This window comes from Protopterus annectens, chromosome 15.part0 (genome assembly GCF_019279795.1).
Source record: "Protopterus annectens isolate FY-2018-M chromosome 15.part0, PAN1.0, whole genome shotgun sequence".
NCBI lineage: Eukaryota > Metazoa > Chordata > Ceratodontiformes > Protopteridae > Protopterus > Protopterus annectens.
Window position 1 is genome coordinate 552,089,726 of NC_056749.1, and position 14,922 is coordinate 552,104,647.

Consider the following 14,922-nt stretch of genomic DNA (forward strand, 5'->3'; position numbering starts at 1 on the left):
CTACCTTTGATACAAATATAGAATTCTATATTACTGTTTTCCTACCTTTGATATAAATATAGAATTCTATATTACTGTTTTCCTACCTTTGATATAAATATAGAATTCTATATTACTGTTTTCCTACCTTTGATACAAATATAGAATTCTATATTACTGTTTTCCTACCTTTGATATAAATATAGAATTCTATATTACTGTTTTCCTACCTTTGATATAAATATAGAATTCTATATTACTGTTTTCCTACCTTTGATATAAATATAGAATTCTATATTACTGTTTTCCTACCTTTGATACAAATATAGAATTCTATATTACTGTTTTCCTACCTTTGATATTAGTAGTTGTAGGCACCTTTTGCTCTTAGTTCAGGTTGTGTGTGCTGGCTTAAATACTCATAAGTAATAAATTTTATTTATTTTTATTTTACATTTGTTTTACGGCTAGTCCAGACTGGATATTTTTTTTTTCAGCAGAGGCCCCGGGAGAAAAGATCCATAGGAATTTAATATTGAAATATGTGATGGCACAAGTAATTAGTTAGTAAAATACATCAGAAATAAGATTTATTTATTCAAATTGTCAAAAATGAAAAATATTAATAAGTAATTAACTCAAATTTCTTACAATACAGCGTAAAGATGAGGAGATTATACTTTTTAGTAAAAACATCAGAAGAGAGTTTAAATAAAAGTAATGTGGTTCTTTCCGCTTGCTGTTATTAGTGTTGCAGACAGAACAAGTTTCTGTTGACCTTGTTCTTTGTGTTTTTCCACAAATTAGACTGTTTTCCTGTCTGCGAGTCTCTCTGCTTGTTTCTGTACCACCTAGGTCTGTTTTAATTAGAGGAGCTAGTCTCCTTTACTTTCCTACCCAGGCTAGGCCCGTTTAAGTTAGAGGACCTAGTCCTCATGGTGTTTCTTTACCATTTCCTGTAGGGCTAGGCCCATTTAAGTTAGACCTAGTCCTCCCACTTTCTTTTGTGTGTGTGTGTGTGTGTGTGTGTGTGTGTGTGTGTGTGTGTGTGTGTGTGTGTGTGTGTGTGTGTGAGTTCATCTTCTGTAAGATGTCTAAGGAAGGCAAGGACCATAAGCCATCTGGCTTTAAAAAATGCATAAAATGCTCACAGAAGATGTCCATAATGGATGGCCACAGTAACTGCGTTTATTGCCTTGGAGCCATCCACTTACAGGAAACTTCCTTATTCTGCCACTCTTTTAGTGCTAGGGTGTTGCAAGAAAGAAAAAAATAAGCTCATTCTAAAAGGTCTCCTAAAGCCTTCATTTGAGGAAGATCTGGCTAGCTCTTCCTACACTGTTAAATCTCAGGGATCTAAAAAGGAAAAATCCAAATCCTCTAAGAGGCCCTCCCCAGCACCGGCTGGTGTCTCAGAACCATCTCGTAAAATTACTAAGCCTGACAAAATTACTGTCTCATCAGCCCCACTGAGATCGGAGCTGATCAAGAGCTTTACTACTGTGGTTACAGGGTCGGCACAGAGTAGTTTGGAGCCAACCACAAGTATTCAACAGAGCTGGTCTATGAACCCTTTACTGGTCTCCCCTACATTAAAGTCACCCATTCTGCAGAGATCCAGTTCTCCTACTCTGTCCTCCAAGTCTTCCAGGAGTTTATCAGAAGAAGATGTAGAGAGGGTAGTGCTGAGACTTCTGAAGTCATCTGCTTTACCTAAATTGTTGTTTGCTCTGACTCAATCGGTTCCGGGGCCACTTGAGTCTGTCCCCCCTTTGGTGATTCCTCCTCTGAGCCATGCTGGTCTTTCAGAGCCAGAGTGTTTGGTACCGCTGGTGGAGCCCTCAGTTCCAGCTCCCCTTGAGAATGTTTTGGAGCCGAGTTCCACACCGACACCCTTGGTGCCATCCGTGGTGTCTAAAAGCCGAAGCTGCCCGGTCGGCCCAGACAGGGATGCCTGGAACTGAACCTCTTCGGTTCCGAGCCTCCCTCTTGGTGCATTGGCAAGGGTGATCTCGGACCCTACGTCTATCTCTGAGCTGATGGCATCCTCGTTCTCCTCGGAGCCAAGGAGGTCTTCGGAGCCGGAGAGATCAGCATTCAAGATGAGGAGTGTGTTGTCATGATCATCAGCTCCTACCAGGGGTACTGACACTGTCCCCCCTAGGGCACCGACTTCTGTCTCAGCTCCTACTCTCTCTCTCTCTCTGGACAGCAGAGACCTGCAGCCTCAGAAGCCACCAGCTGGTGGCCCCCACTCTTCTGAGACCTTCCTGGAATATCCTTCCAAGGAGCCCCCACAGAAGAGAACATGCAAGAGGAAGCATGTAGACTCCCAGGATGAGTCTCTTACCTTAGACACTGACCTTGAGGAGTCAGAAGGGTCCCCCAACTCATCCTCAGATGATGTCACCTTTGTAGACATCCTGGAAATCCTTAAGCAGAGGTGTGGCTGGCTCACTGTCACCCCTTCTGATGAGGAGTCATTGTACCTGAAGGCTTTCGGGTCTCAACCTTCAGCCTATTGCGTGTCTCCACCCTTTGATGAACTGATAGAGCCAGTTAGTCGGAAAGTGTGGGATACACCTGATGCCATGGAGCCAGTCCCCAGGAGACCAAATAAGTTTCTTTCTATGCCCAGGGAAAAGGAATTTTTGTCTAAAAGTGTTGCAGTAGATGCCATGGTGGAGGTGGTGGCCACTAAGAAGGAGCTAGTAGAAACTTCTTCTGTTCATCCACTGAATAAGGAGTCTCGAACGATGGACAGATATGGGAAGCATATCTTCTCATCAGCAGCATTTACTCTTAGATCGCTGAACTACCTTACACACTTCACGAGGCTTCAGCGAGATCTCCTTAAGGAGTTAGGGGATTCTCTACAAGGTGCATGTACTGAGGCAGTCCCTGACAAGGTGTCTGCCCAGTTGTCCACCTTGAACTCTATTGTGAACTCGTCCTTGAGGCTTATCTCGTATGCAGCCAATGGAGCGAGTAGAGCAGCGGGTTCAGGAATTTACCTAAGACATCATTCCTTTATGCGCTTGTGTAATTTTGTGGAACCGATCAAGTCTACCTTTACCAATGCCCCCTATGACAGTTCTTCATTGTTTGGATTCAAGGTAAAGGACACACTCACCTGGTGCGAGCAAGAAGGAAAAACACTCTTTGCCATGGGAGTACATTTTATTGTCCCCTCTAGACCATATCCCAAGGGTCAGAGAGGTAGTAATATGTGGTTCAAGTAGTCCCAAAGGTTTTTCCAAGATGCACAGGCTGACTTCTCATTCTTAAGCAGAGGAGGAGGAGGAGGAAATGGTAGATGTCACCCTAGAGGCAGGGGCAGACCGCAAAACCAGGGAGGCCGTGATTCCTTCTGGAGCTGTCCCTACCAGAGCTCTTGATGTGGGGCCTGACTGTGCTTCTTTGGAGCTGGTCGGGTTTCGCATTTCTTTGTACCCAGAAGCCTGGCTAAGTACCACTCAAGACAAATGGGTACAAAGAATTATTATCAGAGGTTATGTCATACCCGTTTCTCTGCCACCATATGTTCCCAAGAGGATCCTGGATATTCCACCCAATCACAGGGATCAGGCAACTGTGGAGGTCAACAAGTTGCTGGTAAAGAGAGTCATCCAAACCATCCCAGCAGACCAAATAGGATCCAGAACTTACTCCAGATTCTTTTTAGTGCCAAAACATACAGGAGACTAGAGGCCCATCTTGGACCTCAGCAGATTAAACAAATCAGTAAAGAGGGACAAGTTTCAGATGGTGACACTGCAGTCTGTTCTCCCATTATTGGGGAAAGACACTTGGATGTGCTCGATAGACCTCCAAGACACTTACTACCACATAAAAAATGGGCAAGGCATCAAGAAGTCACCTATGCTTCTGGCTGGGAGCTAGTCATTACTAGTTTCGTGCTCTGCCCTTTGGTCTCACCACAGCCCTAGGGTGTTCACTAAGTGTATGGCAGTAGTGACAGCTCACCTGAGACGTTGAGGATTTCAGATGTTTCTGTATCTGTACGACTGGCTCCTGACCACCCTCACCAGGCATCTACTTCTTCAGACCAGGGACGCTACCATTCAACTTTGTGTCCAGTTGGGGATTTCTACCATTTGGGAAAAATCTGCCTTATTGCACTCGCAATTTGTGAATTTTATAGGCCAGAGATAGACACAGTAGACATGTTGGCTCATATGACAGTAGAAAGAGCACAGAATCTAGTTTTTCAAATTCAACGTCTTCTCACCCTATGAAAAGTCAAGGCCAAGACTATTCTGAAGCTTCTAGGGACCATGGCCTTCACCATATTACTAGTGTCGCTAGCCAGACTACACATGAGGGTTCTTGAGTGGCTGCTGTCGTCCCACTAGTCCTTTCCACACCTACCGTTATCTGATCACATACTGCTGACAGACACCTGTAAAAAGGACCTCATTTGATGGACTCAACTCAACCAGTTAACCACGGGCACTTCATTTGTTTCTCACCAACCCATTGCCACTGTGACCATGGATGCCTCACAGATAGGGTGGGGGGGCATTATCTAGGCAGGACTGTCCAAGGCACATGGCAAGATCACAAGGCTCACCTGCATATCAACATTCTAGAGATGAGGGCAGTGCTCCTAGCATTCCAAGCACTTCACAGCCTTCTGCCTCTTGGGACGACTGCAATACAATCAGACAACATGTCGGTAGTATGGTATGTCAACAAACAAGGTGGAACCAGATCATACACACTTTGTTGAGAGGCCATTCGGGTTTGGAAATGGGTGACATCTTCCCAGCATTTTCTGGTGGCAATGCACATTCCAGGGACAACCAACGTGATAGCCGACAAGCTTAGCCAGGCAATCTTGATGCCTCACAGGTGGTCTCTGAAACAGGAAATAGCGGAGCAGATTTTCCGCAGATGGGGACAGCCTTGCTTCGATCTCTTTGCCAGCCTGATCAATGCCAAATGCAGCAGCTATTTCTCCCTCATCCCTCCTCTGGGGGTGTCACCGAGAGATGCACTTGTTCACGATTGGCCCCTGGGTCTCCTTTATCCCTTTCCTCTCATACCCAAGGTTATTCAGAAAGTAAAACAGCTGGGAAGCAAATTGATCCTCAATGCTCCTTACTGGCCTTGTCAGGTTTGGATCCCCCTCCTCGGGCCTCTTCTCATAGATGATCCTTGGATTCTAGACTCATTGCCAGATCTCTTGACGCATATATGTCAGGTTCGCTTCATCCCACATTACACACCCACAATTTGATAGCTTGGCTGCTCCAGTTCCATCCCTAGTCAGGCTTCACGACTTCTCTCCCTGCGTGACTCATATTCTAACGTCCTCTCATAAACCCTCCACTAGGAGACTATATTCCAGTAAATGGAGGAGATTCTCTATCTGGGCTGAGAAAAAGAATGTTGACCTTTATACTGCCTCCATTCCGGTGGTTTTGGAATTCCTGTCTGAGCTTTTCCACCAGGGATCTGCAGCTGCCAATATTAGGGTTCAACTGGCAGCAATTTCTAATTTTCATCTAGGCATACACGATTCTAATTTGATGTCACACAGGCTGTGCAAAACCTTCCTCAAAGGTGCCACATTGTTAAGACCTCTTTTTCAAGAACCTGTTGCTTCATGGGATTTGAATTTTGTGCTATCCAAATTGATGTCTCCTCCCTTTGAGCCTTCTCATTCATCGCCTTTGAAATTTCTGTCTTGAAAAACTTTATTTCTGGTGGCTATCACATCTGCCAGAAGGGTGTCAGATTTACAAGCACTATCTGTAAAACCTCCTTATCTGATTTTTCACAAAGACAGAGTATCTCTTCATACTAATCCATCCTTTGTCCCAAAGGTCTGTTCCCATAGCACTTTGAACCAATCCATAGAACTTCCGGTGTTCTTCCCAGATCATTCCAATGCAGCAGAATACAGGTTTCATTAGTTGGATGTTCATAGACAATTATGTTTTTATTTGCACCGGACTAAGGACTTCAGGAAGTCAGATCAATTATTTGTTTCCTTCTCCAAATCCAGGTCAGGTTTATCAGTTTCCAAAGTAGCCCTCTCAAATTGGATATCTAGCTGTATAGCTTACATTTACACCTCTGAGGGTAGGCCTTTACCTTTCAAAATCAAGGCTCATTCTATGAAATCTCAGTCTACCTCTGCAGCCTTTCAAGCCAGGGTCCCACTTGATAATATCTGTGCAGCAGCAACTTGGGCTATCCCTCACACTTTTATTACTCATTACAAATTAGATTTAACCTCCAGGGGTAGACCATCCATTAGTTCCATGGTACTCTGGAGTATTTTTCCTTGAGCCACTCAAGAATAAGTTGTTAGGGATGCTGTCCCATCAGTAAGAATGAAGGCGAGATAGGACTACAGAACATAAAGTTATGTACTCAGCATAATGTTCCATGTTTGCAGTTCATCTCGCCCTTCATTCTTACAAACTCACCCTCCTACCCCCATCCTGGAAGTACCTGGAGACAGAACTATATTGTTGTCATTATTCACTGGAGACCTTTTATTATTGGCTTCTTTCTGTATGCTAGTTATTATTTCTCCTAGTTAGCAGCAAACAAGACCTGGGGATTGTACTGGTGCACCATGGGATACCTACCTAGCCAAGAGCCAACTAGAAGATTTTGAGTTTGTAAATAGGCCGAGTCGGAGCAGAGGATTGGCTCTGATCCCATCAGTAAGAATGAAGGGCAAGATGGACTACAAACATGGAACGCTATGGTGAGTACATAACTTCTTTTTTCACAACTCCTTTTAAAGTATGAGTTCAGTACAAGGTTTGGATACAAGCATAATGCCCTGCAGTTCAAGTGTGTAGAAACTATGAGAAAAATAAATGTTGTTGTGTCTTACGGCTTTTCCCGGTTAGGGGTCACCACAGCAGAACTCTGGTCCGCTAATGATTGGTAGTTGATTTTTACGTGCCGATTTACCAGTCCTGACACACAACCTTCAATGAAGGTACGCCCATTCACACATGTCACCACGCAGAAGACGCTCTAGCTGAGAATCTAACCGGACTGTGTCTTACTGTAAGGCGACAACGCTACCGCAGCACCACCACTGCGGGAATGAGAAAAATAAATAATAATTCTGCTAAATTATGTGAAATAAAAGAAACAGGCTTTCCGTCAAAGTGATTGCACATGCTGGAAAAAAGTCTATGTTTGGGTACATTGAGTAATTACAATGTGTGCAACCTGAATAATGCATAATAGGAAACAGTCTGCATAACAAGGAAATCATTTGAAATCTGGAAAGATTATAATTGCAAATTTAGGTGTGAAGTTTAGAAAAGACATGTGCAAAGTACAACATCTATTTTCAAGTTTAAAACACTAAGTGTTTTTGTAATACGTACCTTGTATTTTCACCACATCAACAGGTTAAACATTTGTTGCAGAGACAATAGCCTTAATTTAAGGCCACAATGTAGTGCTATCAGATTTCAGGATAAAGATAAATAGTCTGGTTATAAAATAAATGGAATAATAATAAAGTTAGGTAATAGAATGAAATACATTTGAATCACTGTGAGCTACAAATAATGTTTTGATAAGTATGCAGCAGCCAAACTCACACCTGATATTTAAAGTATTATCTAACAGATTACTGGAAATCCTTGTTTCTATAAAGTGCATTGACTTTACCAACATTTGAATATAATGCTGCATTCTGCAGCATAAACACAAGCTGTACAACTCATCTTCAGAAAATAATGGGGCTGGAAAACATGAATTACTCTGATTAAATACTTAAACTATATTCTGTAAATCTGTTTGAGAGGACTTAGCTTAGTGCTCAAAGTTACATCTGACTTGTCCTTTTTGAATATTTATGCCAAGAATGTATGATGCATACAGTTAACACAAGCTCTTTTAAACATACTGCTACAAATAAGTATTGGCAAAAGGGACACCTGAGGCAGAATGTTTTAACATGGTTCAATAGCTATGGTAAGATTAGTGCTAGGACAGACAGTCCAGACAAGACATACTCAGCAGGACATGATGGAGATAAAAAGAAATGCAAACATATAAATATCTGTGGAATGGCTATTCAGATTAGTTCAGCAGAGAATCCATTCTGTTAGTGAGATGCCCCGGTCATAACTATCTACACTGTGGTTAAGTGATTAGAGACTCTGGTGTTAGATACTTGTATCTTAATGGTTGAAGCTTAAGAAGAGGCTTAGCTTACCAACATTCCTGACTGGGAGAGAGAGAGAGGCTGAGCAGACACAGGGCTTGTGTGCTTGTAAGGGTGACTGTTAGGAAACAGAATGTTACATTACTGACTGTGCTTCTGGCAGTCTGAGCGAGCTGGGTTCAAAACCATAGAGTGATTATATGCCCACACTCTCATAACTGGAAAAAATATACATGTATATTTCATTTATCTTTATATGGGATATACAGATAAGCACATGCACACACACACACACACACACACACACACACACACACACGTGCACTGACATGTAAACAGAAAGACAATCAGACAGATATTCATGTGCACACAAGTGCACACACTATACATACAAACACACAGTTTTTGTATTATTAAGTAGGATAGTATACCAGACTGTGCACATTACTTACACAGAGAGAGAGACACACACACACACACACACACACACACACACACACACACACACGTAAAAAGATAAATATTCATATGCATGCACACCACACATACATACACACCCAGTTATTGTAGTATTAGGTAGGATAGTATACCTGACTGTGCACATATTTACATGGAGATATGCGTGCGCGCACACACATTACACGCTTACTTTCCAACCGAAATGTGAACAGATGCACTAGTTCATTTTTATTATGGATGTCATATAACATGTCACTGTTTGTGCTTAGCATTCCTCAACTGATGCACACAACAGATTAAAGTAGATGTAGGTGAATCATTTTAAACACTACTATGCCTGGCTGGGACATACCTTTCTGTGCACTCTGAGTACTAGTAAGTATGCATGGCATATCATTCTCTCTCCATCCTGTTTGTCTTGTGTTGGCTTGCTGTGCATGCACAAAGCAATATGCTGATCTACCAAGGAGTAGAGCTTACCAGTGCCATCTTAAAAATCTGCATTTGCCCAATACTATAAATAAATGATTGCTCAAGCAAGACACATGGCATGCAGTATATTCAGTCCTTAGTACTAAGCTGACAGAGACACATTGGAAAATAGCAACTGCACAGTAAACACACTCCAAATCCCCCCAAAAAACCTCCAATTCAGTTTAATAAAAAGTAACCAATAATATGTCACAGTAAGTACTTTTGTCTTTTATAAACATACTTCATCAGATAGTAGACATACAAAAGTATCTCTGCTTATATGTATACAAATCACCTGATGATTATGTAACCATAAGTTTTTAGTTTTAATTTATATTTAAAAATCACTACATCATCAAGTCCTTTCCTCACACTTGCATTGAAGTATGTGGCGCACTGCAACTGTGGTCCCATGACAAGCCTTATCTGCAAAGCCATGGAGAGGATCATAATGGACCTCATAAATAAAGACATAGGAAATTTGAGACTTTTTTGGACACAGTTTGCTTTGTTTTTGCAGAAGGATCATGCCTTTTTTGACTTTTTGACTTTTTCGAAACAAGCCTGCCAAAGAGGGAAAGGCAGGGCCCATACAGCCTACCTCGATCTGGCTAAGGATACAATAAAAACTCATCAGCTTAAATGTTAACCCATACATCACAAGATGGGTTGCAAACTGGCTGAGGTGACAGAACCCACAGGGTCAGAGTTGCTGGCGCCCATGTCAGATCAGCCTGTCACAAGTGGTGTCCCACAAAGCAAACACAGGAGGGTATGGCTGACAAAGTTTGCAGATGACTGCAAACTAAAACACATCTGACACAGATATCCTTCAGAAGGGTCTCAGGATAACTGGTGCCAGAGCCCCTAAAGTTAAATGCCAAAATGCATAGTCATAAAATAGGTGGCAATCCACTGAGCACAGAAGAAGTTATCAGGGACCTGGGGACCCAGGTTGATAGTAGTCCTGTCATTCAACACCCATGTAGCTAAAGTAGTTAGGAAGACCTTCTACATTACCCACCTTATCATGAAGGGATTCTCATCTAGATCAGGAGGTCATAGTCTCTTTACTCATCACTCATCAGACCAATGATTGAGTACAATGCCCCATTCGAATGTATCTGACCCGACACTTGCAGCAGCTGGAGAGGCCACAAAGTTCCTCACAAAAAAGGATAAAGGGTAAAAAATATGTCCTAATGCCCGACTGAAAAGAACTCCAGCTCTATTCAGTCAGAGGTGACCTTTGCCCAGATTTGATGAATAAAATCTCCTATGCTGTGGCACATGTGAGGCAGAGCACTGGCCTTGTTCAAGAAATCTTGACCAATGGATGGAGTATGAACCTATGAACAATTAAACACCATTACATCCGACAGACATTTGAAAGACAAGGTATAAACAGTTTAGTAAGTGGTCACTGTACTGGTTGCTTGTAAGCTGTCAAGCTTTCCTTTTAAGATACTACACCCTATAGGTTGGTGCCACATTTTAGTATCCCTTAGAGGGTTAATGGCTTATGTGACTGTACTAAGCTGACAACAGACATACAGTATTTCATATAGCAATTTCACAACCATTTTTGTGACTTCTCATTGTAGAATTTTCTTTTTTTCTCCTATATTGAGCTCTTTTTCATTTCTGTTATCTCTTCTGTGCTATTACTTCTATTTTCTTCATCTGTGGTTTCTTTATTCTTCGCTAATTCATGAAATTATATTAGCTCTTTCTTCTGTAAGTTGAAATGAAAGGCTGTATTTCCATGTATAGATAGCTATCTATAAATGCAACACTGAGTCCTACAAGTGAATGCTGTTCGGTGACATCTCATATACCTACAAATATGCTTAATATTTCTGGACTGAAAATGAAATAAAAAACATTGACCAGATCCATAAGATATCTGTTTGTTATGCACACACATTTAATTTTGCTTAAAATCACTCATAGCCACTTAGATTTTCTGCACTTGTTGGCTGTCCATATTTGTCACTGTCTTGTGTATTAGCTGACCTAAAGTAGCTAACTGACGGATTGAGCATCTCTCTGCTTAGGCCTAACTCATTTGGGTCATTTCAGACACAGTCTGTGACTTAGTGCCCACACCAGAGTTGTGTCTGCACCCATGGTGTGGCATGTTGAGAGTCTAAGATTAATCCGCCCACCCTAAATGTGGGATAAGCTACTTGTATTTCTGGGTTCAGGCACCCAGGCAGTGAGACATTTCCCTGTGATTAATTTGGTTGGGGACACGTGGCTGAAGTGACATTCAGCTGCATAGAAATATTGCTGTTGAAGATTCCCTGTGGGAAAAGAGAAGCACACACTGCTATGCCCATAGCTTTAGGAACCAAATGCATGCAGGCAGGAGAGGTAATGAGGATTTTGCTCAGTGTACAATGCATGCTTATCCTGCATGCTTATGTGACTACAACATGTAGAAGTGTGCTACAGCAAAGAATAAATCAAGCATGCTACTGCAGTCACATTTATGCTTCAGTGTGCATTTTAGGTAATGTTCCCTAGATGCTGTGAAGGGAGTAGTGGTCTGCATACACCAATTATAAAGGCACTGCTCATTGTGGACTGTATTTTTACTGCCACTGACATGACCACTGGCCAGCCTTCTACTGATGCCTGCCATACTCTCTGCTGTCTCATGTTGCCTTGGGGACCATGAACATGATTTTCCCCCCATGCTTGTGGCTATTGACATTGTGGACATGGCACTGCATTTTATATTTCTCTGCAGCTGAATGTCACTTCAGCCATGTGTCCCCGGTCAAATGTACCACAGGGAAATATCTCACCGCCTAGGCACCTGAACCCCAACACCAAACTAGCAAACACACTTCTTACTATGTTTCTGCAGGGGGGAAGCCCCCTGCACCCCCATGTGATGGGCTTTGCCCCCCACACACTCCCCCCGTAAATTAAATATACCAACTCTAAGATCGCACTGCAATGGGAAAAAGTTAATTTCCTGACCTCACTGTATCGCGATCTCCATACAGAATGTAAACATAATGTCTAAATCACATACCTAAATGGCCTAAAAACACATATAGATTGGCAAAATAAACAATTTTCCCCTACTTACTTCTGAGAACACTAACTTAACTTCTATGAAAGCAACACTGTTGTATGGCTGTTTGCAAATTCCCTGTGAGCAAAGAGAAGAATATGTTGCCATGCCCACAACTTCAAGAATCAAATGCACAGGGGGAAAACAATGTCCATGGTCCCAAAGGGAACATGAGACAGCAGAAATTAGCAGCAGGCTGGCCAGAAGGCATGTCAGTAGCAGTAAAAATGCAGTACACAATGGGCAGTAACTGGAGTGTGTGGACCACTACCCCCTTCACAGAGTGTAGGGAACATTACCTAAAATGCATACTGGAGCATAAATATGACTACAGTAGCCTGCAGGATTTCCTCCATGCTGTAGCACACTTCTATATGTTGTAGTTACATAAGTATGTACTGTACACTGAACACAGTACTCATTACTACTTCTGCCACCATGCATTTGGTTATTAAAGCTGTGAGCATGGCAGTGTGTGCTTCTCTTTGCCCACAGGGAATTTGCAAACAGCCATGTTTCTCTGCAGCTGACTGTCACTTCAGCCATGTGTCCCCAATCAAATGTACCACAGGGAAATGTCATGCTGCCTAGGTGCCTGAACCCTTGGTGTTGTTATAGGTGGAGGGCATGTTATTTACATGTATGTTGTAGTTTTCAGTGTTATGATTCACAGTTTCAGTGTTCTGAGTTTTTGCTGTTTTGGGTTTTCTGTGTTTTTTTGTATTTCGATGTTATGGTCTCAGTGTTTTGAATTTCAATGATATGAAAGTTCAATGTTTTAAAGTGGACCCATATATATATATATATATATATATATATATATATATATATATATATATATATATATATATATATATATATATATATATATATATATATATATATATATATATATATATATATATATATTAGTTCTTATTAACTACTAATGGAGCTGTTTTCCCCAGGCATCTGCTGCAGGAAATGATTTCTAATGCCTAGATGAATTTTCCTTAGTAAAGAAATGCAAATTAAGAAAGCACTAACTAATAAGTTGCACTCTGGCTTCTACTTTTTCAAATATCTTTATGTACTAATTTGGATAACATGCATCTTTTTTGACATTCTTTGCAAGTTTACCAGATTTGTTATTGGCACACCAGTCACTTTATAGCTGCGTAGGAACCTCAGAGGATGAATACATCTTACCAACCTCCAGTTATGGGTACTTCTGTACACAGAGTTCTTTTAAAAACTTAAAAATGTGTTTTAAATATTTGATGGCTTCAGAAGAATTTATGTATAAATTCCCATTTTTTTCTATCAGTTGTCTGTTTAACAAAAAGTGTTAGATATACAGAACATCCAAAAAGTGAAGTACACATGAGAGATCGAGAATTAAGCTTGTCCTCCACCCCCATCCATATGAAGAACATAATTCAGAACACTATGTTGCATAACTGTATGTTGTTCTCTATCACTTATGTAATTATTACACAGTGTAACTTAATAGATACATGCACTAAACCAATGAAACTAGACAGACCCTTTTCCTTGGTCTTCTCTAAAATCTGTTTCTGAAGCTTGCTCCATCCTCATGGAATCCTTTGTTGAGTGAAAGCACTGCTTTTAATACTCCCTTTCCCAACAGAAGAAATTTAATACTACATAAGAAAATAATACAAATGCTCCTGTTTTAGGGAAACAGTTATGGTTGCCTTTTACCGCATTGCGTGCCAACTGCAACTTAAAATGTTCAACACACACTATTCTCATTACATGTTAATCTGTTGCCATCTTCTCAGATCAGTTTTCTGCTCCTGTTTTAACCAATTCCTTTTCTACTTGACTATATCACTTAAACATGGAGTAATGTAAAAAAATAAGTAAACAATTGTATTATATTCCGTGTTTTCCATATTTTACTCCCAAATGTTATATTTCTCTGTATATATTATGTTGCCTTACGACCCTGGTAGTGGTTGAAATTGGTCTTAAACCAGAACACAGTCATGGTTAACAAATATCAAATAAAACTAATAAATAAAATGAAGTACAAGAAACAATTTCCAACAGATTCCCACCATATGTTATTAAAAGAAAGAGTTGAGGAATATATACTGGACAAAATTGTGTTGATTTTGGTAAGGTTGTGCTTTAAATAAACCCAAGTCATCCACTCCCTCATTCTGGAACATCAAGACCCTGCGCTGCCACAACTCACTGCCGCCTACAACTGATTTTTTTTTTTTAATACCATGCCTCCTAATCCAGCTACAACAGCAATACATTGATGATGGTGCAGGCATTCACTGCTGTATCTGACCAAGTGGTACTGCCGTTCTCCCCAACAGATATGCAGCAAGGTGCTATGATAGAAAATGACAAAGATGTGTGTAAAATGAACTACAACATTCTACAACTCTGCTAGAAAAAAAAAAAAAAAAAAAAGACAATCTGCTAGCAGAATTTACTACTATGATCAGTCATCCTGCTGAAAAAAAGCTCTGCCATTTTAAAATCAGCTCATAGTGAGTTGAACTGCCAGAATCGTTTTTATCTTGCTATGAGGAAAGTAATGTGGTGCAGATCTGCTGCTTATACCAAGGTGCAATGCTGAGTTTCTTTCCCGGTGGCCAGAAGGCATTCTAATGGTTTACTCCAAGGCTGACATTAGCTAAAATGCATTACCAAGTTGCCTTCATGTCCTGCTGTAAGAATGTACTCTACAGTTAGAATTCACAGCTTTGTCTGTACCCGATAGATC

At 41.1% G+C, this 14,922-nt stretch overlaps 1 protein-coding gene across 4 annotated transcripts in view; it reads left to right on the forward strand.

The window, feature by feature from the left end:
• The window catches only part of LOC122789918 (neuroligin-3-like), a 1,591,643-nt gene that overhangs the window by 1,340,740 nt on the left and 235,981 nt on the right, over positions 1–14,922 (forward strand). The gene's annotated exons all lie outside the window — the stretch shown is intronic.